At 40.9% G+C, this 26,395-nt stretch overlaps 1 long non-coding RNA gene across 1 annotated transcript in view; it reads right to left on the minus strand.

Annotated features, from left to right (window-relative positions):
* Positions 1–1,013: 1,013 nt before the first annotated feature.
* LOC113254996 (uncharacterized) overlaps positions 1,014–26,395 on the minus strand; it is a 268,574-nt gene continuing 243,192 nt past the window's right edge. The window contains exon 6 of the long non-coding RNA XR_008957588.1: positions 1,014–2,290. This is a non-coding gene — a long non-coding RNA (uncharacterized LOC113254996). The remainder of the gene's footprint in view (positions 2,291–26,395) is intronic.

Here is a 26,395-nt window from a genome sequence, read left to right on the forward strand (position 1 = left end):
ATACAATAACAGATGGAAATTTTATACACATGTGATTTTGTACATATTTAAAATATTTTATATTTAAAAATAAGAAATATAGAAGTGTGATCTGTCCTCCTTCATTGTTTTATTAAAAGACTAAAGAAAAGCTTAATTTCCAGCAGAATGTTATTAGATAAGCTATAAAAATTTTATTGTGATAAAAGGTGTCAAGGATTAAAATGGATTATTGAGATAAGATGAAAAAAGCCATTAATTGAAGGTGATGTCTGAGGACAAGAAAGTCTAAATCTGTAACAGCATTTTAGAAACAGAGGTGGGAATGAATTTGATCAGAAGTTTCCAAACTTGGCTGTGCTAAAAACAAAGGGATAACTTTTAAACATATAGACAGATATTTGGGTCTCAACCTTTCAGATTCCAATTAGCAGGTCTGGAGTCAATGTTTTTGAAAAGCTCACTGGAGGATTCTGACAGATAGTTAGGACTAAGAACCAACAGACCAGATGTAGGGCTTCTGCCCTACGATACTTCAGAAAGCATCATGCACACAGCCCATGCTCGGTGCCTCCTGAGCTGTACAGTGTGGCAGTCCTGGTAGACTCATGTGCTTTCTCTGTTACATTATTTTTATAGCCGTGATTAGGACACTGATCTAATGACTCACTCAAAACTGTGAAGCATGGCATGTAGCTTCTGATACATATATTTTTAGTTTCATTTTGTCATACCTCTTCTTTTAAAAAAGTCAACTCCTTTCTTTGGCTTTAATGAGTTCCTTAAATTCTGCATGTATATATGAAAAAAGAAAAACTTACAAATGTGTTCTAAAATAGACTTAATGTAATCGTAAAGTCACTAATGTGATCATATTTAGAGATACACTTATACTTCTAAATCTGAATCCAAATATGTGAAACAACTCAAGAAGTACTTAAGAATGGAAAACTTCAAAGAAATTTCTTGACAAAAACAAATGCCAACAGTTACTCTATTTAAATGTCTGTTATTGGTATTTCTTAGCTGAGCTTTTTTTTTTTTTGAACATATCAAAACAGGAAGCAGTTAGGGCTGAGATGTAACTCTAGTTTCATGTGTCCTTTTGTCCCTTTCTCTCCTCCCCTAATTCATTCAGCATCCTAGTCCTAGCTCTGGAATTGGAAGTCCCTTCCTGAGCTCCCTCTTGCCTTCACTATTTGCCTGGTTATGGCTTAAGACTCAGAAGAAGCTGTTTATAGGAGAAAGAATGTTTAGATAGTTTTTTGAAGGTAGAGAATGATCCCATGTTATAGTAATATTATGTAGTTTATGTTGCTTTCTAAATGGCACCAACAACCTCTCCTACTATGAAAATACTTGGAATATTTTCTGTACATATATTTTAAGTGTATTTTTTTATTATTTTTAAACCACAATGAACTTGAAAATTGGTTCATCAAACTCTGTATTAGCGAGTTGCCTATATATCAAAAAATACATACAGAAGCATAGGCACCTTCCAGTTAGGATGGATTAACTTGTTTCAGACCAACTTTCCCACTGAAAACAACTAGAAAATCTGGAAAAAATGGAAATGAGCTTTTTGAAGGCATCAGAGAACTAGCCATGTAGGAAGACTTAAGAGTCCAAGATCCCGGAGAGAAGGAATGTATAGAATAAGGAGCCCAACACTTGGTTGGCTTTGCCTTTAAAGTATTCATAAACTTACAGTAGATATCTGAGAGGCTGGGAAGCTGGACAGAGTGGCAGACACCAAGAGAGGAGCTGAGACTGAGAAGCTGAGCAGAGCTTTTAGAGTTTCATGGAAGTGGGGAGACAAAAACTAGAGTTTAGGGTCCACAAAAGTGGAAAGGCCCTAGTAAACACTCCCAGACTATCAGTCGAGATTTGTGAAAGGCTACATGCTGGAAGTAAGACTGACTCGAAATAGACCGGTCCTTACAAAGACTAAACACGGCTTCCTATCTGTTTCCTAACAGCCTGGATTAAGTGGATCTGCCTTTATTCTGCCTGCCTGCCAAAATCTAAAGTAATACTCTCTGTGGGAACATAAAATCATTCAGAGCTTGAAATTCTCTCTACACCTTCCATAGATGTTGTCCACCATGTAATAACGATAATAAAAACATGCTAGCCATACCAAGGGACAAGATCAAATAGTCAAAATCAATAGGAAAAAAAGTAATGATAGAAACCAATCCACAGAACGTCCAGATATTATAGTTATGAGACAGACTTTAAAATACTTGCCATTAGGACGCACAAAAAATAGATGACAAGATGGAGAGCACCAGCAGAGAACCGGAATCTAAAAAGAAAAAAAGAATTAAGTAAAAATTATAAAACTGAAAACTATGTTCACATATATCCCTGTCTATCTACTACTCAATGTAGCTCTGTCCCCTAATGACTGTAACTAACCTGTTACAACACTCATGTGTATTCTTTTATTTTTCTCTAATACACTTTTTCTCTAAGGTAGGAGAATGTCTAATTGTTAAAATAGAATGCTAGAAAGTTCAATAAAAGCATTACATATCCCATGTATGTCCAAATGTGTGTCATGTTGTTAAACTGATAATCAGACATATATAAACCCATTCATTAACCAGGATTACTTACAATTCCATTATTAATGAAAAATGTCTATTTATCGGAGCTGAGCTCTCTTTACAAGATTATAGTCTAATTTGTCTGTTAATCACAGATAAAGTTTTTGAGTTTCAAAATATCACTTAATTCTTATGCTTTTACATTTCCTAGGCAGAGTCCAGAGTAATTCAATATGGTCTCTGAGTAAAAAATCTCAGGTTCTTACTTAATCTAATAAAATCATTACTCTGTGAAGTCAGATGAGAAGCAGGAACGAAATCAATAATGTTCTTAGTAGATGTTTCCTAGTTACAAGTGCATTTTTAAGTATTTTACGATCCTACTTTTAGGGTGTCATGTATCTATACGTATAAATAAACATATGCATGCATGTATTTACTTTTTAAAATTGGTTAATAGATTAATGAAATGAACGTTTATCTTATAGAAAGTCTAAGGGGCCACAGGTGGGGGTAGCAATTAGGGGAAAAGGGAAAAGAAATAATATTAACATCTAAACCCTGTAAAGTAGGTATTATTTCTTTCAATTTGCAATGATGTGCTGAGGAATTAAGTAACATGATCACGGCACAGAGCATGATCACGGCAGCAGTGGAATGCAAATACAGTTCTACTTGATTTCAAAGCCTATGTTCTTTCCAGTATACCGTGCTTTCTATGTAGAGAAACAGATAGATGGGTGGGCAGACTTGTTAAAATTGGTGAACATATAATCCTTTTAGGGAGTTTAACAGAATTTTTATGTGAAGGCTACTACATACACTCCATATTTGAGTGTGGTCAGATAGCTCATCAAAGCTGGGTCTCATATTTCAAAGGTGTATAGGATTCTACACATAATTTTTGCACCTACTATTTACAGTCTTCTCCAGGTAAGTTTAGCACCTTGTGTTCCAGTTACATAACCTTGAGTGCATAGGGTGTACATTAATTAAAATAAATTAATTCCATGAAATAGAAAAGGAATAAGATAAATCTTTATGTAAAGTGCTATGAACAGTTCATCAAAGGCATTACATATATTATTTATTTTCCCATGGATGTTGTGCTTCAGCTAATTCGTAATCAGAGAAGAGACGGCAGTCTCCTCATTAACTCTTTCCTATCTGAGTCAGAGTTGAGGACATGATGTTGTATTACAGCTAAGAAGTGTGTATATTACATAGTCATCATGCAGAATCTAATTTTGCTTTGCATGAAACTGCTCTATTATTCTATTATACATGCTCATGAATATTAATGTTAGATCCTTTGACACTTAATGGATAAAAAATAAAGCTCAGAGCTCCTCTGTACTTTCAGAAGAGACCCAGCCAGTAATGCTCACACTGAAGCAAGTAGCTCCTTTGTTTCTCCCTCTTGTTCTCAGTTGCAAACAGTTTGATGAGTATTTCAGATAAGAGAATAGGGCAGGGCCGTAGCTACAAACTTTGACCCCATTATTTCCCATATCTCCCTACGCTTTTTTCATTTTAACTCCACAATTTCAATGACATGGTGTGTGTGTGTGTGTGTGTGTGTGTGTGTGTGTGTGTGTGTGTGTTTAATGTACATCTCTGTTTCTATAACACACCAAAGATCAGGGAGAGAATCTTTATGTAACTGGTTCACAGAAACACATGCAGAATTCTTGGTTATAAGCAGTAGAGAACACTCTGATTTGTTGAAACAGAAGGGATTTTTGGTAGTTCACAAATCTCCAGGAGGGCTAGAGATGCAGGCTTGGATATTAACTAGCCAGGAACAATGAGGGTAGAAAAAATGCCCAGTTCATGCCATAGACTGTTCTACTAAACCAACGCAACTGCAGCCTCAAACTTAGCACTGAGCATGCTTACATATGAACACCACAATTTCTACCAGAGCAAATCCAGAAAAATTAGCTTCTAACTCAACTGTGCATATCAGAACGATTTTCTTTCAGGGGTGCCTGGGTGGCTCAGTCGGTTGAGGGTCCGGCTCTTGACTTTGGTTCAGTCATGATCTCAGGGTCATAGGACGAAGCCCAAGGGTGGGCTTCTTGCTCAGCAGGGAGTCTGGGGAGAGTCTCTCTCTCTCTTCCTCTCCCTCTGCCTCCCCTAAAATAAACAGGTAAATCCTAAAAACAAAAACAAAAACAAAACTATTGTCTTTCCAAGGCCACAGCCTCAAGTTTCTCATTTTAATATTCAACTCTCCTCCAGGGCCAACTGATTGGGTGCACCTAGGTCACATGGCTGCATTCTAATTGCAAGGAAGTATGGAATTATAACTTTTAGCTTTCTGGACTATTTAGTGGAAGACAACAAGCTGGAAGAGGGTTGAAATAGACAATGAGTGAGTCCATGTTCAAAATACGTTTCAATACCAAATTAGTATTTGTTGGATTTCCTTCACAGTAATTAGGATTTATTTTCTTATTTGAAGATGTATTTTATGCACTAGGGTAAAAATAGAAAATGTATATGTTCTCAAAAGCCAATTCTGATTGCTTGTTAATAGCTGGCTTTCCCAATCAACAAAACAAAGAGGCAACCCACAGAATGGGAAAAGATATTTGCAAATGACACTACAGATAAAAGGCTGGTATCCAAGATCTATAGAGAACTTCTCAAACTCAATACCCAAGAAACAAATAAATCAAAAAATGGGCAGAAGATACGAACGGATACTTTTCCAATGAAGACATACGAATGGCTAACAGACACATGAAAAAATGTTCAACACCGTTAGCCATCAGGGAAATTCAAATCAAAACTACATTGAGATGACACCTTACACCAGTTAGAATGGTAAAAACGGACAAGGCAGGAAACAACAAATGTCGGAGAGGATGTGGAGAAAGGGGAACCCTCTTACACTGTTGGTGGGAATGCAAGTTGGTACAGCCACTCTGGAAAACAGTGTGGAGGTTCCTCAAAAAGTTAAAAATAGAGCTACCCGATGATCCAGCAATTGAACTACTGGGTATTTACCCCAAAGATACAGATGTAGTGAAAAGAAGGGCCATATGCACCCCAATGTTCATAGTAGCATCATCCACAATAGCCAAACTGTGGAAGGAGCCACGATGCCCTTCAACAGACAAATGGATAAAGAAGATGTGGTCCATATATGCAATGGAATATTACTCAGCCGTCAGAAAGAATGATTACCCAACATTTGCCTCAACATGGACAGGACTGGAGGAGATTATGCTGAGTGAAATAAGTCAGGCAGAGAAAGACAATTATCATATGGTTTCACTCATTTGTGGAATATAAGGAATAGCAGGGAGATCAGTAGGAAAAGGAAGGGAAAAATGAAGAGGGGGTAAACAGAGGGGGAAATGAACCACGAGAGACTATGGACTCCAGGAAACAAATTGAAGGTTTTAGAGAAGAGGGGGGTGGAGGGATGGCCTACCCCGGTGAAGGGTATTAAGGAGGGCATGTATTGCATGGAGCACTGGGTGTTACACGCAAACAAGGAATCATGGAACACTGCATCAAAAACTAATGATGTACTGTATGGTGACTAACATATCATAATAAAAAAAAATAGTTGGCTTTCCCATGCTCAGTGGGAAAATGTCATGACTGATTGGTAATGTCTTCCATATATACATAAAGACTGGGCACTACTGCATCATATTTATCAACTTAAGAGATGAGCACTTTGGGTTTGCTTCCTACGTATATTTGTGATTTAGTGTCAGGGCACCTTGAAGGTCAATCTGTTATCACCAAAGGAGTTGTTATGGGATGCTAAAATGTTCTTAATTCCACTTCCATAATACTTAGCATGAAGAGTCAAAGATTTTTTACAAAATGGCCACCTGATGCCTGAGAAACCAAGGTACTCCCCCAAAGTGACAAGGTTTTCCATTTACTGTCATTTTTCCAAGTGTGGCCATGTCAGTCACTCTTCAGACTGAATAAACACCGTGCACCCTCTACAGATTCAACACAGTACCAAGCTCACAAGAAGTATGTTTTGCAAAGATTGTTTCAGAAAACATTTCAAATAGGGCTCACGTAAGTATCTTTTGTATTTATGGATAACTTGACACAAAATCTCTATTTCCTTTAGATATTCATTTTGTAGGCAATAGGTGAAGAGAAAGGTTGACATGTATGTGTGTGTGGGTCAGGGGAAATGTGTTGTATTTGGGAACATAGCAAGAGTATTATAGAAAAAAAATGCAGTTAATACACTACGACCTATGTGTCTCTTTAAAAAAAAGAATACACAAACATTCATTTCCTAAAACCATGTCCACCTGCTGTCCCTTGGATGATTTCAGCTTAATTTCACACTTAATAACTTTAAAGATTAGAGTGCTTAATTACAGCAGTTACTGCTGATTGCTTTGGAAATGAAAAATGGATATCTAATATAAAGTCATTAATATTATACTTGATGGATTGGTGTTATTATTCACAATATTCCAGAGTCCTGGGCCCTCATCTAATTTTTAACATGATAAAATGAAATATTTATTGCTCGAAGGAAACAATTTGATGCATCATAAAGATATTAATGCATTCAACAAATATTGAGTAAGTGCCTACTATATGCCAAGGACTGCAGCAGGCAGTGGGGCTACCATAATCAATAAGGCAAGTTCCCTCAAGAAGGTCACAGTCTAGTGGACAACAAAGGCATAGACACGGTACTAACAGGGCATCATAATCAATGTGCATATGATACTATGGGAGCACAGCCTGCTGATTAGAGAGCTGTATAGAGGGGAAGACCACTGGGCTTGAACCTAGTAGTTTTCCAGGCAAAGACAAGGTCATTCAAGGTAAGGAAATGAAGGCAAGCTGGCATGAAAGAGGATGGTGTATTTGGGGAAAAACATATAATTCTGTGTGGCTAGAACATTGGGTACATGTTGCAGAGACACAGGGATGAGGTTGCAAAGCAGACTCTGTCCTGCTTGTGAAGACATTAAATGTCTCTCCTTTTGCAGAGGGAGCCCGAAGAAGGGTTTTCAAGCAGTGTATTGACATAATCAGATTTGTATTTCATAAATGAAACTCTGGAAGCCACATGGAGGAGGAATTGGCAGGGAAAGAGCCTGGAGTCAGGGAAACTAGCTAAGACTCTATTTCAGAAAACCAAATGAGAGATGATTATCTTGAACCTGTTCCTCAAAGATAGTTTGACACCCACTGGCTCACAAAGGCAGTATTTCTCAATACTTCTGGCTTTTTCCCAATCTGCACCCATACATACCAAGTTCCCTTTGGGTTTTTGACCTTTGATTCCAGATTCTGCCCCTTTACACCCACTCTTTCTGTCTTCCTAGCTTAGTTCTCCCATCAAAATTCTTTCCTTACAATGAATGAACTCAGACCAAATACCTAGTAAATATCTGGTATCTAACCTGATGAGTCCAGACTTTACCTGAACTCGACTGCTTACTTGACTACCCTGTTCATCCTGCTAATCCTCTTTGTTAGATGAGAAAGGACCTGGATGTCAAATAGGTACTGAATTAGTCCATCCCATTTCTGTCCCTTTATACTCAGCTACCTCACCCACGTACTACGCCACAGGCTAGACAAACTCCCATGGGAAATCATAGATGAGTTATTGACAACTACATATATTGGCTCTTACTGCCCTGGATTGAGTTTACAATGCTGATGAAGGTAACCCATTACAGGATGAGAAACTTACCCAAAGGAATCTAGATCAATTCTTATGATTAGCCCTAGAAAACTCTCCCAGATTTTATGTCAAATCAAGTGAAAACTTTAAGAGATGTCATCATGACAAGGGAGCTGCAAATGCCTCAGATTAAGGTAGACTCCTTAAAAAAAAAAAAAATGCCACTCAAAGAATCAAGCCCCACTCAGGCAAAGAGTGGGAATCTCACAGCCCATGCCAAAAAACAATCTGATTGTCACTTCTGAGTCAAAAGGTATTCAAAGTCGAAATAGATGGTGTCAGATTGGATCTTAACTTCTGATCTAGAACTTTAGGTAGTCCCCAAACATCAGAAGTTCATTCGATTGATCCATGAGCCACCACCACACTACTCTAACCTGAAAGTGAATGAAAAAGATATATTTATGGGTACGGAGTCATTCTCTCCCTCCATGCTCCTGATCTCTCCTTCTCCCTCTAGCCTAAGCTACATTAAGAGAAAGCATGATTAGGGGTGTGGCCAAGATCAATTTGTTTCCAAGGGTTACACACATCCATTTGAGTATGCTGGGGAGTTTTAGGGAGGAGAGGGACTCAAACTTCTATGGTTCTGTTGGATACAGGAACCCAATTTACTATCCTACCAATCCCAGAGGGGTGGGGGCATCAGGATTCTACTAATAAAGATTGGTAGGACATACAGTGGGGAAGGGAAGGTAATGTGACTCTATGGGTGGTGCTCTATGGACCAATTCAATGTACTGCTGTTGCTGCTTCCACATCTAAGACTACAATAAGAACTGAACCATGAGAGACTGTGGACTCTGGGAAACAAACTGAGGGCTTCCGAGGGGAGGGGGGTGGGGGATTGGGATAGGCCGGTGATGGGTATTAAGGAGGGCACATATTGCATGGAGCACTGGGTGTTATACGCAAACAATGAATCATGGAACTTTACATCAAAGACTAAGGATATACTGTATGGTGACTAACATAACATAATAAAAATGATTATAAAAAAAAAAAGAACTGATGTTATATGCTTATACTTCCCATTTTCTTAAGTGCCAGAAGGAATTTTCCTGATCAGAAAGAGCTGCATGTAAAGTAGTACAAATGACACGCATAAATTACTACCCAACCATCTCTTGAGCCCATCCCAAGTAGGACTGAATGACCTTAATGGCCCCTCTGAGCTACAAGTCTCTGTGACTGATGATTTTGCCTACTAGAAGCCTCCACCTAGAAACGCCCCTGTGGTTCTGGACTCATCATTTCCCTGACAAGGCTACTGGCTATATCCCAATTGAAAAGCAGCTATTAGCTTGCTACTGGGCTCTTATTGACACTGAACCCCTGACCTATGGGAGGCCTTATAACTCTACAGACTGATAATCCCATTCTGGGGTGGGCTGACTCAGACTCAACAACTAACAAAGTACGAAGGGCACAACAAGCCTCACTTGTCAAATGGAAATGATATATTCAAGAATACAGCCAGCCTGGCCCAGGCAGGATTTGGCTTTACATGAAGAAATGGCAACTGTCCTCCTGGGGGAAATTTTATTTCCCATTATACTGCCTAAAGCAAAGCCAGTAGTTCAACGGAGTCTTTAATGCTCAAAGGTTCCCCTAAATGATGGGGCCTGGTTCACTGATGGCTCAGCTAAGCTAAAACCAAATGGTGTTCCCTGTGCTGCCATGATACTTCAATCTCGATGTCGCTGACGCAGAACCAAAAGTGGGCGTGGTCACTATCCTCAACGGGCAGGACTCAAGGCTGTTCTTATACTTTTTTTTTTTTAATATTGTATTTATTTATTTGACAGAGATAGAGACAGCCAGCGAGAGAGGGAATACAAGCAGGGGGAGTGGGAGAGGAAGAAGCAGGCTCCCAGCGGAGGAGGCTGATGTGGGCCTCGATCCCGCAACGCCGGGATCACACCCTGAGCCGCAGGCAGAAGCCTAACGACTGCGCCACCCAGGCGCCCCTGTTCTTATACTTTGACCGCTATTCCCTTTGATGAACCTTGTTTCGTTTTGGTTCACTCTTGGGCTATTGCCAATGACCTAGCTATCGGTCAACCATCTGGATCACTCATGTAGAAACTCACAGTAAGGGTTTCTTCTTTTATGAAACTAACTGGAATCAAGCTGCTGGTGGAGCCTGCACCACTCAGACTGATACTACTTCTGTCGAGATCCATGTTCTTACTAGATATGGCAATACATCCACCCTCATAGACTGAACAAAAAGAACACCTTTTCTGAAGTCAAGGCTACTATTCCGTGCTAGAGTCGTGACTCTTGCCCAAGGTTGACCTGTTTCTCAATGTGAAGGAGGCCACACCATACGCACATGGACTCCATCTGCTCCTTGCAGACTGACTACATTGTACCTTTTATTTCTTCTTGGGGCTCTTGGTGATTCCTCACTACTGCTGACACTTTTACAGATTCCTGTGTTACTGTTCCAGTCCCATAAGTCAATCCTGGTCACACCACTGCAGCCCTTCAAATGAATCTGTATCATGTTTTCAGTTTTTTTTCTTTTTTAAAGATTTTATTTATTTATCAGAGAGAGAGAGAGAGAGCGAGAGAAAGAGAGAGAGAGCACACAAGCAGGAGAAGCAGCAGGCAGAGGGAGAAGCAGGCTCCCTGCTGAGCAAGGAGCCTGATGCGGGACTTGACCCCAGGACCCTGGGATCATGACCTGAGCCAAAGGCAGATGCTTAACCGACTGAGCCACCTAGGTGTCCCATGTTTTCAGTTTTTCAGAGTCCAAAAATACGTGATTTTATTGCAAAAAACACTCAGCAATGGGCTGGTTGTCAAGGTATTTGATGGGCCTTTCACTCTCTCTACCACCCATAGACATCCTGTATTATGGAGTGTTGGCATTGCCTTCTCAAAAAAAAAAAAAAAAAACCAGAAGATTTATGACTACCTGTCTCATCTCCTGGTCCATATACTTTAGCAAGAGAGTTTGTTCACTAAATGTAGCTGTCCCCAGAAAGGAATCAACTTCTCCCAGGCATTTCCTGGGTAATAATCAGGAAGAAAGGGGCAGAGAGTTACGTAGATCTATTTTGAAAACTTGGGATTCCACTCCAGACCATTCCTAGACATTGACAACTTCTTTCCCTTAATGGCAACTTCAGGCCAACCTGGTCAGTACACCCTCCTGGTGGTAGCCAGACAAAAGGGACCCAGTAAATTCAAACTGAATTCTGATGCCACCGTCTGACTCTCTTGTGGATTTGCTAGGGTTCTACATCATAAGGATAATGGCCATTTGGTTGAGGATACTGCTTGCCAAGGGGCCCATGCAAGCCAAAGGGATGGACATCAAGTGTCTATGTAGTTTTGTAACTCTTTCCCTTCTTGCATTGAAACCCTCTAGATGAAAGTTCTAAAGGGGAGGAAGGAATGATTTGAAATAAAGTAAATTTTTGGAATTGTTTCTACTAGAATGAGGCATACTGATTTTTGGCATTGGAAGGATAGTGACAGCCCTCGCTCCAGGGAAAGGAACACATTAGACCATGGTAGGTACAGGAAAAGGAGGGACATTAATGATCTTTGTCTTTCAGAACCACCCTGGAGCCTTCCTTACGAAGAAAATGCCCTAGTACAGCTCACCCTGACTGTTGCAAGCATTTTAAATTTAACTAGCTGCTGGACCCACCATTCCCCACCAGATGGTTCTTTTTTTTTTTTTTTTTTTTTTAAGATTTTTTATTTATTTGACAGAGATAGAGACAGCCAGCGAGAGAGGGAACACAAGCAGGGGGAGTGGGAGAGGAAGAAGCAGGCTCATAGTGGAGGAGCCTGACGTGGGGCTCGATCCCGTAACGCCGGGATCACGCCCTGAGCCGAAGGCAGACGCTTAACAGCTGTGCCACCCAGGCGCCCCCCACCAGATGGTTCTGACCTTGATTTTGTTACCATTCCTTTTACCTCACTAAGAAATCTCAGAAACAGCAGGGGAAGGCCCCAGCTTCTTCACTTTCCATGCAAAATACCTACCGGTACCTTCAGGTCCCTTTACTACTCCCACTGCCATAACCAATACTCAATAATTTGATGGGTTGGACAAATTCCATGTAGGTGGTGCTATGGGCAAATAGGTCAGGTTGGATGCCCTCAGAGAGTTCCTTTAAAAACAAGGATTATACTCAATTACTGTAAGTATACTTGGAACCTTAAGCTGGTCAGGAGACCACACTGGAGGTCCTGTCAACCTGTGCCTCTGACTGAAGTCGGTCCCACTTGGTGGTCCCAGTGATTGTAAACAACGGCAAGTCCCCAGGACTGGGCTTCTTTGTGGAAGCCAGGCAAAAACTTCCCTTCCTCCCTAAAACACAATGTTTTATACTTTAGAGATGATCAAAAGAGACCTGAAAGTGTTTAAAGAAACACCACCTCTAGATTACATAGCCCTCAGACAACTGTGAAGATCTCTCCAAGATAAGGCTACTTTTAGTTTCTCAGGGAACATTCTCAGAGGAAGAACTGACTTGCTATTTATGGGTACCCTCAGGACAGTTTTCCCTACAATGGAGATCTTTCAATTACAAAAGACAACTCAAAAAAACTTCCCCTGACTTTGGCCCAACTGATCAACACCACTTGAGCGCTGGAAGGCCTTTGGGTTAGTCTGAATTCATAGGCCAGAGTTGGCATGGATGACAGAATTGTCCTAGACTTCCTTCCTCCTTGCAGGCCAGGATGGAATCTGTCCAATCACTAATACATTCTGCTGTACCTGAACTCATTCCTCACACCAAAAAACTTAATGGGAAACCACCTGACTTTCTCTAGCAGGCAGGAGTGGTTTATAGGGTTTGTAAATTCAGGTGGGTCTGAGACCTTGGGGGCACAACTCAAGTTAGCACTGCAGGACATCCTCATTCCAGTGCTTGAAGTCCTGATGATAGTACCCTTAAGGAAATGCTTTATACAGCTGCTTGACAAATTTGGTCCCAGCCTGTGTCACTCAGATTAATCAGAGTAGGGGATGGAGAGGCACACTCACAGGAAATTCACCAGAAGCCAAGATGGTATAGAGATGAAGGGTTGGTATTAGTGGGAGACAATATTCTGTGGGTCCCTTTTGTTTCAGAATGTCTTGTCAGCAGAGTACTGACTATCTTTGGTTCAGATTATCTTTTCAAGGATATCTGTATATGTTTGTATAGCAGACAGCCTTGGAAGACAGAGATCGGGTCTCCCTCTAGAAAAAGAGCAGGCAGCCTTACTGCCTACTGTAAAAGATTTAAACTCCCTAGGCTTCAGGTTCCTCCTCTATCACACCAACCCACTGTGAGGGCAGAGGTCAGCTGGTCTTCTTTGTGGTCTTCCACCTGTGGGAACTGGGGTTGAGGAAACTAGTGCAAATGCTAATACCCTGGCCACTGCTATTGCCATGAGTGATCAAGTCCTTTGATCCTAACCCATGAGTTTCATGTCTTCTGTTACTAACCATGGAGCTAACTTGTGAGACCACAAGTATGGTAAAATTTCAGACCCTTCACAGTTCTTAACAGCTACATGATGGCAATTTGGAAGGTTCATTACCAAACACTGTGACTCTTGTTAATTCTGTCACTGATCATGATCCTTCCAAAAGTGGCACCATGCGTTTTGTGGCTAAAGAACCAAGACATGAAATAGTTACTTTCAACTAAAATATTTTCAGTGCCAGGAAAGATTGACACCAGGTCACAGATCAATGTAAGGAAATGACAAATGCAGTAATATCTGGAAGCATATTTAAGCTATTATATTATTTTACAGCACAATATATTCCAGCTGTTGCAATCCTCCCTTTCCCTCATGTACTTTTTCTATGTATGCATATACTTAGCATAATGAAGTTGAAAGGTATTAGGTGAAATATCAGGAAATCTGAGCTCAGGTCCTGGTTTTGCCAGTTCCTGGCTATGGGACCTTCGACAGGTTACCTCCCACTACTCTGCACTTCAATTCTTCATCTTTAAAACTGAATTCAGGTGGGAAAAATGAATGAGTTTTGCCAGATAATTTTAAATATTTTTTCCCTAGTTCTTATTTCCAAAGAATAGTAGAAAGAATTTATAGCCACGATGGGTAATCATGAGGTGTTTTCTTTTTCCTGTTTGTTTTAGCAAAAGGTTCTGACACTGGAATAAAGATTTTCACAACCATCCACTTGTTTCTGCTGTTGTGAGCAAGATCTGTTTTAACCCTCCTTGAATTAGGGTTTGCATTCCAAGGAGGTACCTCCTGTGAAATGAAATGTAAGGGAGGAGCATTCCTTGCACAGAAGGTCTTTTCATTTGCTCCCTTTGCCACACACAACCATCTTTCCTTTGGCCAGCATACTACATAAACAGGAAAGGTAGTTGATTTCCTATTCAATACATGACACAGCCTCGCCAAGGTCATGCTGTCCCTGCCAGGACTGCTACTGGAGGAACACACCCATTGGCGCAGACTATCGTAGGGTTTTTCCTGGGCATCGTGCAGCAGCTATAGATAATAAGATGGTCAGTCTCATTTGCTCATTCATTCGTCTATTCAATTAAAGCTTTTAGGACCTACTATAGCCAGCCACTGGGGATACACGTATTATTAATAGGATCTTGAACCTGCCCACAAGAACCCCACAATCCCTTATGGGAGGCAGATCTGCCAATGGATAATTACAATACATCCGATACTAGGTGAAATTATAGAAGGGAAGAATGACCAGCTCTTCTGTGGGAGTCTTAGAAGGCTTCCCAGAGGAAAGGCTTTAGCTGAGACTTGGAGGCAATGAATGAGAGGCTATTTAATCAAAAGAAAGATCATATAAAAGCAAGAAAGAGAAGTGAACTAAGAGAGGGTCAGATATTTCGATACAGCTGGAAAATAGCTTTAGGGGTGCAAATAACAGGAGCTGAAGATGGAGAGGCAGGTTGTAGCAGGCAGGCAAGAAGGGAAGGGGGGTTTAAAGATTTGAAAAACTGATCCCGCTTATATGCTGAGTAGAAGGAGCCAATAGAGGGCTAAAGACAGAGGAGGGGAGATTATCGTTCAGGGAAATTAAGAGATGGTTTCTAGACAGAAGATGAGTGGAAAGCCTAGTCTGAGATTAATAATAGGTCTTTTCCCATTAGAAAGACAAGCAAAGAGAAAATAGGTAAAGATGACAGTAAGTTTGAAAGAGAAGTGCAGAAAGCCACGAGCTAAGCATCCTGGCCCTAGCACTGGGGAGGAGAGAAGTTTCCTGCCATCTGGGTGGTCAGCAATTCATATGCCTACTTATTCAGTCCTTCCTTCCTTCATTCATTCAGAAATGTTTACTGAGTATGGAAATACAATGATGAACTGATTCTCCTTCCAAAGAATGTATGATCTAGTTCAGATAAAAGAACGCAAAAGTTGGTAGGTGGTAGCTTCTTAGTGTATGTCTATAGAATGAGTAAGGAATAAAATAATAAATCCCACAAGAAAGGCAAAGATGAAATATAATTAGAATAGAAGGAGAAAGGGATATTTTTAGGTTTGTATGGGCCCTGAGGAATGGGTGGATCTGAATATACACAGACTGTTAGAGGGTGGGGAAGGTCACTTATGCAAAAAGAACACATGAGCAAAATGCTGGAAGTAGGAAAAGGTAGGCATGAACACAGGGAACAGCAAATGTGTCCTGAGGAATGTACAGCAAAATATAATTTGGAAACAGTAACACAAGCCTTTCTTTCCTTACGTTTCCTTTGGCACTCTACATCAAAATTAGTGGTATTTATTGCCCTGGATAGGAAACAAAGCACTTTAAAGAGAAGACAGCATTAAAGTAGAAATGTGTGGTGAGGAATACGAAGACAATTCCTTGAATCTTTCAGAGCCCCAGAGTTGAGGAAGAGAACATCCTAAATTTTTTTACATCCCAGGAGGGGTTGGCACCCATTGTGAATGCATCATTAGACCTAGAAATTCCTAGCATCTAGGAGACAGAGGACACGGAGTCATCTACAAAGGTACAGTGACCAAGGAACAGAGAGAACATGGCCATTTTAGTTGTGGGGCCACTGAAAAAAAGGGCATCCTATGTTTTGCAAAAACCTGGCATCCCGTAAGTGAATAAAACACCACTTTCTGGGTATTAGGACAGCACAAAACATTCCTTCCACCCTAAACCCCAAGTCTGTACCATCTTTGGAAAAAGGAAAGGATTGAGAGGAAGGAGACAGGCCTAAATTTGATTGAATTTTAACCCAATTAAAGCTAAGAAGAATCCAGAAGGGACTAAGTTTATTTTGACTGGCAAGCTTTGGTTTTCTGACATCTGTGGAAATTCAGGTTGCTTATAGGAAAATAAAATTCCATTTTTTTTTTACCCCTAAGTTTGTGACTATGAAATTCAGATAGCATTACAAGTAAATAAACACAAGTCATGACTCTAAGCATAAGATCTTGGTTTCTAAATACAGTTCCAAATATAAGGAGCCAGAGCTTCCTGGAGCAATGACTGATTTAAGATCTGAGCAGGAAGGGACAAGGTGAGTCCGGGATATATTACTGTGTCAGGAAGCAAGAAAGCTTTCCAGGATTGATGAGACTGTGTCAAAAGGACACTGGAACCAAACTGAAGGGGCTCCCATAGTCCATGCTGTGAAAATTCCAGCATCAAAAAATAACGATTGAAGTTGATTAAAAGATATTTAACAAGCTCATGAGTTTATAATGATATTCAAGAAAGAAACCAATAGAAAAGTAATCTGTCATCATTTATGACAGCGATTAAACCAATCTCTTACTTTTGAAAATCAGTTATTAAAGGAAAGGGCTAATTTATCCCACCTTTCCAATGAACATTCATAGCCGCCAAATGCCCTGAGTTAAACAGGAAAACTTTATAGAATAATGACAATTAATTATGTATAAGGAATGACACAAATGGACATCAGTTTTTTGCAATCTCTGATGAAATGATTTATTCAACCAAGGATTATTAATTACTACTGAAACCATTTAGTGAATTGTTGGTGAGAAACTGGACATTCTGATTGTGGCAAAGTAACACCATGAAGATTACTTTCTGGTCACAAGAAGAAAAAAACGTAATTTTACCATGGAAAAATCAGAGGGTCATCCCCTTGATCCAGTGGCCAAACTCTAAATCACTAACAGTACACAGGATAATACTTTCTACTGCCATATGAAGTATCACTACAATGTCATCTTGCTGGGAAGGTTCAACTTTAATAAAATCTTCACAGTCTAATTTCTCATTTACAGAAAATACAGAGGCTGGAGCAGAGCTACCCCAAAGAAATAAATGTTACATCCACTGTTTAAGTTTTTCTGGTAAGCATACTTTAAAAAAGTAGAATGAAACAGGAAAACTAGTTTTAGTGATGAATACATTTTACATACATTTTATCTAACCCAACGTATGTAAAATACTATTTCAGCGTGCAATTGATAATAAAAATAATGATAATCAATAATAAAAATGAATGCAGTAATCTGTATTCTTTTTATTTGTACCATGTCTTCTAAATTTGGCATGGCTTTTACACTAGGGCACACCTCAATTCAGATTAACTGCATTTCAAATGTTCAATAGCTAGTGGCTGCTGGACAGGGCTAGAGGACTCAGCTAACCACCATCACGATGGGTAGTTTCATGCGTCAACTTGGCTAGGCTATGCAGTGCCTAGTTCCCACCCAGACACTAATCTAGGTGTTGCTGTGGAGGTATTTTATAGACGTGGTTAACATCCACAATCACTTGACTTTAAGGAAAGGATATCGTCCTTGATAGTGTGGGTGGGCCTCAACCAATCAGCTGAAAGGCCTGAAAAGCAAAACTGAGGTTTTCTTGAGGGGGAAGCTCCTAAGAATTTCTAGTCTGCCAGCTTGTCCTTTGGATTTCATACTTGCCAGTCCCCCCATTGTCATAAACCCACCCCGTGAGTTTCATCATACACATGCACAGGCACACAACACATGCACACACAGATATACAGATATCTGTGAAATATCTATCGCCATATAGTCTATATTTCTGTCTGTGTGCATTACCAACCAGCTCTAAAGGACACTTGGGAGACAATTAGAAAAGTTGAAATACGGACTTAACTAATTAAGGAGGCACTGTCAGCTTCATAGGTGGGATAATGTACATTCACCAATGGAGGAAACGTCCATATTTTTTAGAGATGTCTTCAGAAATATTTAGGCATGATATGTCGTCAGATGATGAGTCAGAATTATACACCATTGACAACATTTCCATGAAATCATGACCTTGATCAAAATGGAGGAAACACACCTAGCCTCACTCTCACTGACGTATACCACACCACCCTTAGCATGACAAAGTCCTTGGTGCCAAAGTTTCAGCTTAACATTTAACAGAATTTTACTGCATGATCAATGGATTTAAAAAGAAAAAGCAAATGAGAGGGAATCTAAAGTGGGTGTAGTTTACTCACTAGCTGGGCACCGACGGCACTCTACCTCCAGAGTGTGGAGACCGAACGACCAGATCCTAGGACACAATGTAGATGATTCAAGATGTGAGTTTTTCTTCCTTTGCCCACGTCTCCACGTGACACCCAGGGACCAGGGCCATGCCTCAAAATGACTCTTTCAAATCAGCTATCAAACCAATATTTTGGCTTTCTGTATTGTTTTCTTAAGAGTACAGATGTCCTGGCCAAGTTACAGTATGTTCTCACCAAAATTCTCCCATACAACTAAAATGACAAGATATTTTCCCTTCCTTTCCTGTCATTAAATTGTAATGAAGTGTTGATGGCCTTGCTGTTATGGTTACCAGTGTTACTATGGTGACAGTCTATACATTTCAAAAGAAGAAACACCGATCCCATGTAAACACTTTATAAAGGTCCTCTGTCAGAAGTAGAAGGGAAATTTGTATTAGCAATATAAATTCTAAATAAATATTTGTGTACCTACTATGTACTTAGTTCAGTGTGGAATAGAACAAGAATTTTCCTGTTACGTGCATAATTTAATGTACTTAGTAGTTTGCAAGGCATTCTGCAAAGCTCTTTTACAAACATGGTCCTCTTTGAATCTCACGCAACTCTGGAGAGTTGGAAGGACAGGTATTCAATCCATTTTGTGGAGTGAGACTGTGGCAGACAGTATTGCGTGCCTACCTGACGTCCATGGTATCCACCGCCCCATCTTCATTGCTCACGAAATCCTGACTGTGTTTGAGAGGGAATGCTCTGCCTCGGTCTAGGTATTTGCTTCCCCCAGCCCCACTGCTAGGGCTATGTGCTACAGTTCGGACTCGTGACTCATAAAGAAGAAATCTGCTGGGCTTTCTGGGACATCTTTGTTTGTATGTTTGTTGGGTTTTGCTTAGAGGAACTGACACAGCTATCTCTGTCCCCCACTCTCCTTCCTGCCTCGTATGTGAATGTGAGGACTGGAGCTGCCATAGCCATTATGTGACCAGGAAGGAAAGGCCAAAAAACAAAAACAAAACAACCCAAAAATATTTGTTCAGCAGCTTACTTCTGGACTTCATTGTGTAAAAATATAAGCCCTTTTATGATTAAAAGACTGCAGCTGAGTTTTCTGTTACCTACAGCCAGATAGATTCCCAACTGAGGCTGAGACTAAATGTTTAAAAATGACATTTCCAAGGTCACACAATCTATAAGGGGCAGAGATGAGACCAACTTAAGGCAAGTACTCTGTACACTTTCCAAAAAATGTCTTGTTTATTCAATAGCCGACAACACATTATCCAATGCTTACAAATTGCCACTCTATGGAAACTACACAGAGGAACAGGACACAATGCTTCTGCCTGATATAAGCCAAGTCTCAAACAAACAAACAAGCATAGACAGTAGATGTGTTACAGGAAAAACCATGTGAGCCAAACTGGCCCAAATGCAGATTATGACCTCTGATGTAGAGGATACTTGAGCAAGACTTTGAATATAGGGATTTGTCAAACAGAAAGGAAAAAAGGCAACTTTGGCATAAGTACAACAGAAGGAAGGGCGGAGCTAGAAGTTGTTTTGTGTAGTTTCTGCGTGCTCGAACTTGAGTTTCTCCTGAAAAGAAGAGTCTGAGACCAAGCTTGCATGCATGCAATTTATTCTGGGACATAATCCGGGGAAGAGGTGTAGAAGTCTGGGAAGAGTGAAGCAAGGACAGGGGAAGAGCCAAAACAAGGGGGAATTATCAAGTGAGACCCTACTTTGCTGGGACATTGCAAGGATACACAGAATTATCTACCCAAGGGCTAGAAAATGAGAGTGTGAACCCATCGGCTCTTCTCCTCCACGGGTCAAGTGTTGCCCCACAGATTGTTAACTACTGTGCTCTTTCGAGTTCGCACATGTGCAATTATCAAGAAAGTTCTCAACAGCATCTTTGCGTTCCTTCCAGAAAAGCCCCAGGGCAGAAAGCAAGAGAGAAGAGGAACAGCTGAAGCACAGTATCATTAAGTCACCACCTACAGGAAGCTGGTCTCTGCAGCAATCGCGGGCATAAAATGCTCGGCAGCAGGATCTGAGGCACAAAGGGGACGGTCTGATACACTGTGGCAGGCGCGTAGCGGAAGACATACTGCTTAGGGAAGAGACTAGAAAGGTAGGCAGGCCTTGATGAGAAAAGACCTTGAAGTCTTTTTTTTTTTTTTTTAAGATTTTATTTTTCAAGACATCTCTACACCCAACTTGGGGCTTGAACTCACAACCCTGAAATGAAGAGTTGCATGCCCTACCCACTGAGCCAGCTGGGCACCTCAAGGCCTTGCGTCCTTACAGAAGGTCCTTAACCCTAGAGTTCCCCACTCCCCTGAGGGTGCACCTCTGAATTGCCTGTGGAGGTCTGTTCATGTGACTGTGGGCATGCATTTTTTCTTAATGGGCTGTCTTAGAGTTTCAGAGGACTCGGGGATCCAGAATAGGTTAGAAACTCCAGTAATAATCAGAGTGCAGATAAGAAAATACTGGGTTGGAGTTCACATTTCAATTTTTTCTAATTGCTAATGTTTCACGCTTTTTGAAGGTGTAGATGGGAAGGCCGATGTCAAAGACGTGCTTAAGTGACAAGCCTCTGGTTAGCACTCCACGATGCAGCCCTGAAACACACATTGGAAAACTGTGCTGGGCTCATATTGTTGCTCCTAAATTGAGGGCCGATCATGTGTAAGCTTCTATAGATCACTTCATTTTATTCTTACATGCTCCCTCTGATGGTTCATGCTAGCATTAAGGCAAGTTTCTCCTTCACTGAACTAATGCTCCTGTGTTATTGAAATGTCTTCATATTTTCCTTTTTCTAGGGGAAAATACATCTATGCCCCAAATTTATGGTTGCAGTTGAAGCCCTAGAACGTTGGCTGGTGGAGATATCATCATCTTTCACAGCCCAGTAATTACTGCAAGGTGTAATGTCAGATGCACCAAGGAGCTGTATGCAACGGCAGGGATGAGCTTAGAAGTCCATCTGGGAAGAGCCAAAGTTACTTGAAGTCCCCTTGGGAAGACATTCTGTTGAACTCTGAGCATCTCCCAATTGGTACAACAAAATCAGTCTTCACCCTTATTGAAGCCCTGCTCTCTTCTTCAGCTAAGCGCATTTCCTTTTTCAGTTGCAAATTAGCTTGCATGAGGAAGACAGTGCTGTTCAAACACCACAGATACTGAAACTCTAGAATCACACTGAGGGCCTCGAGATGTTTACACAAGGGAAGACAGAGTGCAAGAACAGGGGACCGGAGATTAGCTGAGGGACAATGAGTCACACCTTCCCTCAACCCCCCCCCCCCGCCCCCCCAGCATGCACTGAGTAGAACAGCAAGAGTAAGTGTTCTCATTATTTATATCGTTGTCACTCTGCTCAGTTTACGGAAGTGGAAGTATGAGTGATTCCGTAGATTTAGTAAGAGTACTAACAGCTGACACTTACTGAGCAACCAAAGCACACTACACATGTTAATGCATTAAGCCATACAACCAGTCTAAGAGGGAGGTACCTATTATTCTCATTCTACAGATGGGGAAGCTGAGGCGCAGAGAGGTAAGGTTCCTTGCGCGCGGGCGCATACTTAGTAAGTGGACGGTGCGTACCATGCCAGGCAGACTGGTTATAGAAGGGGTGTGTGTGTGTGCGCACGTGCTGCGAGAAGGGCAGTAGAAAGAAGGAGACTTGGTTTTCCTTACCATAAAAATTTTGAAGAGGTTGGGAACAACTACTTTAATACAACTTGATTGCACAGATGAGGAAAACTAGACAAAATCAGGTGCCTGATACAAGCACTGATGGGATAAAAAGGTGTGGTAAACTGCATGGTGACCCAAAAGATAGCCACATCCTAATCCCGAAACCTGTGAACGTTGCTCCATGTTGTAAAAGAGGATTTGCAAAGATGATTCTATTTACAAATCTGGAAAAAGGGATATTATCCTGGACTATCCTTAAGGGCCCTAAATGTAATCACAAGGGTGCTTCCAAGAGGGAGGCAAGAAGGTCAAAGAAGAAGTAGGAGATGAGATCATGAGAGCAAGAAGATGCCGCGGTGTGAGCCGAGGGAGGCAGGCAGCCTCCAGGGAGAACCAGCTCTTGCCGTAGCCCTGTGGAGTGGATTTTGTCCTTCTGATCTCTAGGACTGTAAGAGAATAAATGTGTGTTGTTTTAAGCCAGTAAATTGGTGGTAACTTATTACAGCAGCCATAGCAACTTAATACAGAGGGTTTCTTGCACTTACTGTGTGTTGGCTAAACGGTTAGCTTGACCTCTGTTAGTTCAGTCTATTCTGAGTTACATTAACTTGAGAAGAATGAATTTTTTTTCTTTTAAAAGACATTGCAGTTCACTTGTCACTAATTCAAGTTCACCTTCCCCCTGATTTTTCTCAGTCACTGATATTTTAGTGTTCCCCCTGTGATTTCTGGCCATACAGTTCCAGAGGTCGATTTTGATACCAAAATCGCCTGGGTTTATTCCCTGGATATGACATTTCTTTCATTAGCTAACCTTGCCTAAGGCCTATTTAAAGCTATTTGTATATAATTTAAGAGAACCTGATTAGAAACCAAAATGCGTTTATTCATATTCATGGTTCATTCATTCCTGCGTTAATTAAACTAATGTTTTATTAAGCATCCACCAAATGTCATAAAGTCAAGAGAAAAGACGTAGGGACCAAATGCTAATAAAAGTGATGCCTGATCCCAGAGGCTTCTCAGCCGTGAGAGAGACGTGGCCTCTTCAGTTCCATGAGGCTACTGATATATTTTTAAAAATTAAGATATGAGAAGTATGTTTTGTTTTCCATGTTAAACATTTACATGCAACAAACCAATGCTTTTTATACACACAAATCAATGTGACATAATTATGCTCTCCATGCAATAATGTTGAGATTTATAAACTATGCTATCTCAAAGTGCTCTGCAAAGCAATGTGGTCCAGTAATGGACCCAAGTTTAAAGTTATATGATGAATGCCATCTGGTTCCAATCCCTATGTCTTGGACTCCTTGTATACGCTGCTTGGCAGACAAGGTCAATTTCTTTTTTTTTTTTTTATAGATTTTATTTATTTATTCGACAGAGATAGAGACAGCCAGCGAGAGAGGGAACACAAGCAGGGGGAGTGGGAGAGGAAGAAGCAGGCTCATAGCGGAAGAGCCTGATGTGGGGCTCGATCCCAGATCGCCGGGATCACACCCTGAGCCGAAGGCAGATGCTTAACCGCTGTGCCACCCAGGTGCCCCGACGAGGTCAATTTCTAAATTTGCTGCTCTTTGTGAATGGGAGGCCTGGGCTAAATATTCCTGCCTGACCCCAGTTATTTACTATCGAATTAGAATAAATTGCACACACCAGTCACATAGTTAACTATATGCAGATACAATTTAAAGTTTCTATTCGTAACCATAAGCTAGTCAAAACCACTGATTGCGTCAGCTTTGAGGGGAAATAAACGTATGTCCTTCCTGGGTTCTCCATTTCAAAACATTCCTAGAGGACATTTGCTGGTGGATCTTCTAGCACTGCCAAAGATTTAAGACCCAGCAAGTCTTAGGAAGGACTCTGTCTGCAGAATGCCCTGACCCTGAGATTCAGCAAGCCTCAAGAGACTGAGTCCGAAGGGTTTGGGCCTGCCCAAATTCCTCCCTTGAAGAGAATATTACAAATATTCTAAGCTGATAAACGTTTGGTTTATGGTTTTGGATATCTGTGTCCAAATACTGATGACAAGGAGAAAAAATATAATTAAAAGACATTTTAAATTCTTAGTTTGCCATAAATTTAAAAGTCAGTGAGCTCTTTGTTTCACATAAACTATTTTTAGATTCAGTTGGCAGGCCATATGGATGTATTTCTAGTTCTTTATTTCTAGTACGATTTTATTAGAAAAGAAAACCACAGATTAATGCTAGAGCTTTCAAATTAGTGCGGATGTCAGCGCTAGCCCTTTAGGTGCTCCCAGGATGCTTCCAACACTCTCATTTGCCCACATGAAGAGAAAAATCTTTTCTTTCCCAGTAGCACCTTGGATCCACACCTGCCTGTTTAAAATCAGGCATACAAAAGAGGAAGTGCTGATAAATTTGGTGCTGTCTAGACAAGTATACTAACGTGCCATGTTGGGCTGGTGGTTGCCATGGTAATAAGCAAATAAGCTCTTACAGCTCTGCTAAATAGTGGGTTGTGGATGTATCCTTTACAATAGGCAATTTCCCCTCCCTCGAAATGGGGATTGCCAAAAACAATCCGACTAACACTAAGACATGGAGTCATGACACCCAACAACGTTTCAGGTTACAGGATGAATGCTGCACTCTAATGTTCCTTGTCAAAGTAATTCATTTTCTTTGTCATTTGTCAGCATATTAACAAGTTCCTCATTATGTAGCAGAGGGGACTAAGCCTAAGAAACAACAGTAAATGGGCAGGAAATTCAAAGTGTTTTCACTTGCTTCAATAAATAATAGCTTTGGAGTCTTTCACTCATTAGAGTTATGCGTTTCTTTCACTCAGCCAATACTTCTAGATTTCCTACTCTGTCCCAGGCTGTGCACTAGCCTCTGTGTACACAAATTTGGATAAGGCGCTTTTTCCTTGAGTTGCTGATGGTTTGGTGGGTAACACAGAGAAGCCAAACATTGCAAGGCAGATTTTAATTAGTGGTATGTGTGACCTGCAGGATCCTTCTGGAACACATAGACATGGCACAGAATTCTGTCCTGGAAGGTCAATGACAGCACCCTGGAAGGTCAATGACAGACTAAAATGACATGGTATTTAGTCTGAAGGAAGATAGGAGGAATCCAAGCAAAATGGGGAAAAGCATACCAAGAAGAGGAAATGGGAGATTCACACCTCAGGGGGACAGGAGATTAACACTGTGTTCCTGTCAAAGCTAGAAACTGAGGGAGGAATATGAGTTGTAATGGGCTATCAGAGGGAGGGGGGTAGGGAGAGGCGAATCTTCACAGGTAGGTAAGGTTCTATTCATGAGAGCCTAGCTATGTTCTGGACTTTATCCTGAAAGTACAGAGGAGACAGTGAAGTGTTCGAGCAGAGGAGTGACACTTTAGAAAATTACTTCCAATTGCAGCATGGACAATGGATTGGAAAATAGCAAGACTGAAGGCAGGAAGGCTTTTGTAGTAGCTAACAGCTTGTCAAATTCAAGGGTCTTTTCTGAATTATTATTATCCTTTACCATTCATGGTGAATACTGCCAGCGGTCCCCCAATATCTATGCTTCTTCCCCTGTTATACAGTAAGTAGTTAAAATTCAGTTGGGCACAGGGCTGACCAGCTGCTGGTCTGCACTTCCCAGATGCCGTTGTAGCCGGGTGTGGCCATGAAATCTAAATTGATGTGTAGCTTCTAAGGCAGGCCTTTCCCATTCCCCTTTTCTTCCTTCCTGCAGGCTTGAATACAGATGTGAGGGCAGGAAGTGCAGGAACTCACCTAGACTAGGAGAAGGAAGCCTAGTGTCTTAGTTCAGGCTCTAACGAAGTACCACAGGCTAGGTGGCTTATAAACAACAGAAACTTATTTATCACACTTCTGGGGTCTGGTAGTCTGGGAGGAGGGTGCGGGCACCATCAGGTTCTGGGGAGAGCCTTTTTCAAGTTGCAGACTATCGTCTTCTTGTGGCAGCCTCACACGGTGGAAAGGGGGCAAAA

Source organism: Ursus arctos, unplaced genomic scaffold (assembly GCF_023065955.2).
Source record: "Ursus arctos isolate Adak ecotype North America unplaced genomic scaffold, UrsArc2.0 scaffold_5, whole genome shotgun sequence".
NCBI classification, from domain to species: Eukaryota; Metazoa; Chordata; class Mammalia; order Carnivora; family Ursidae; genus Ursus; species Ursus arctos.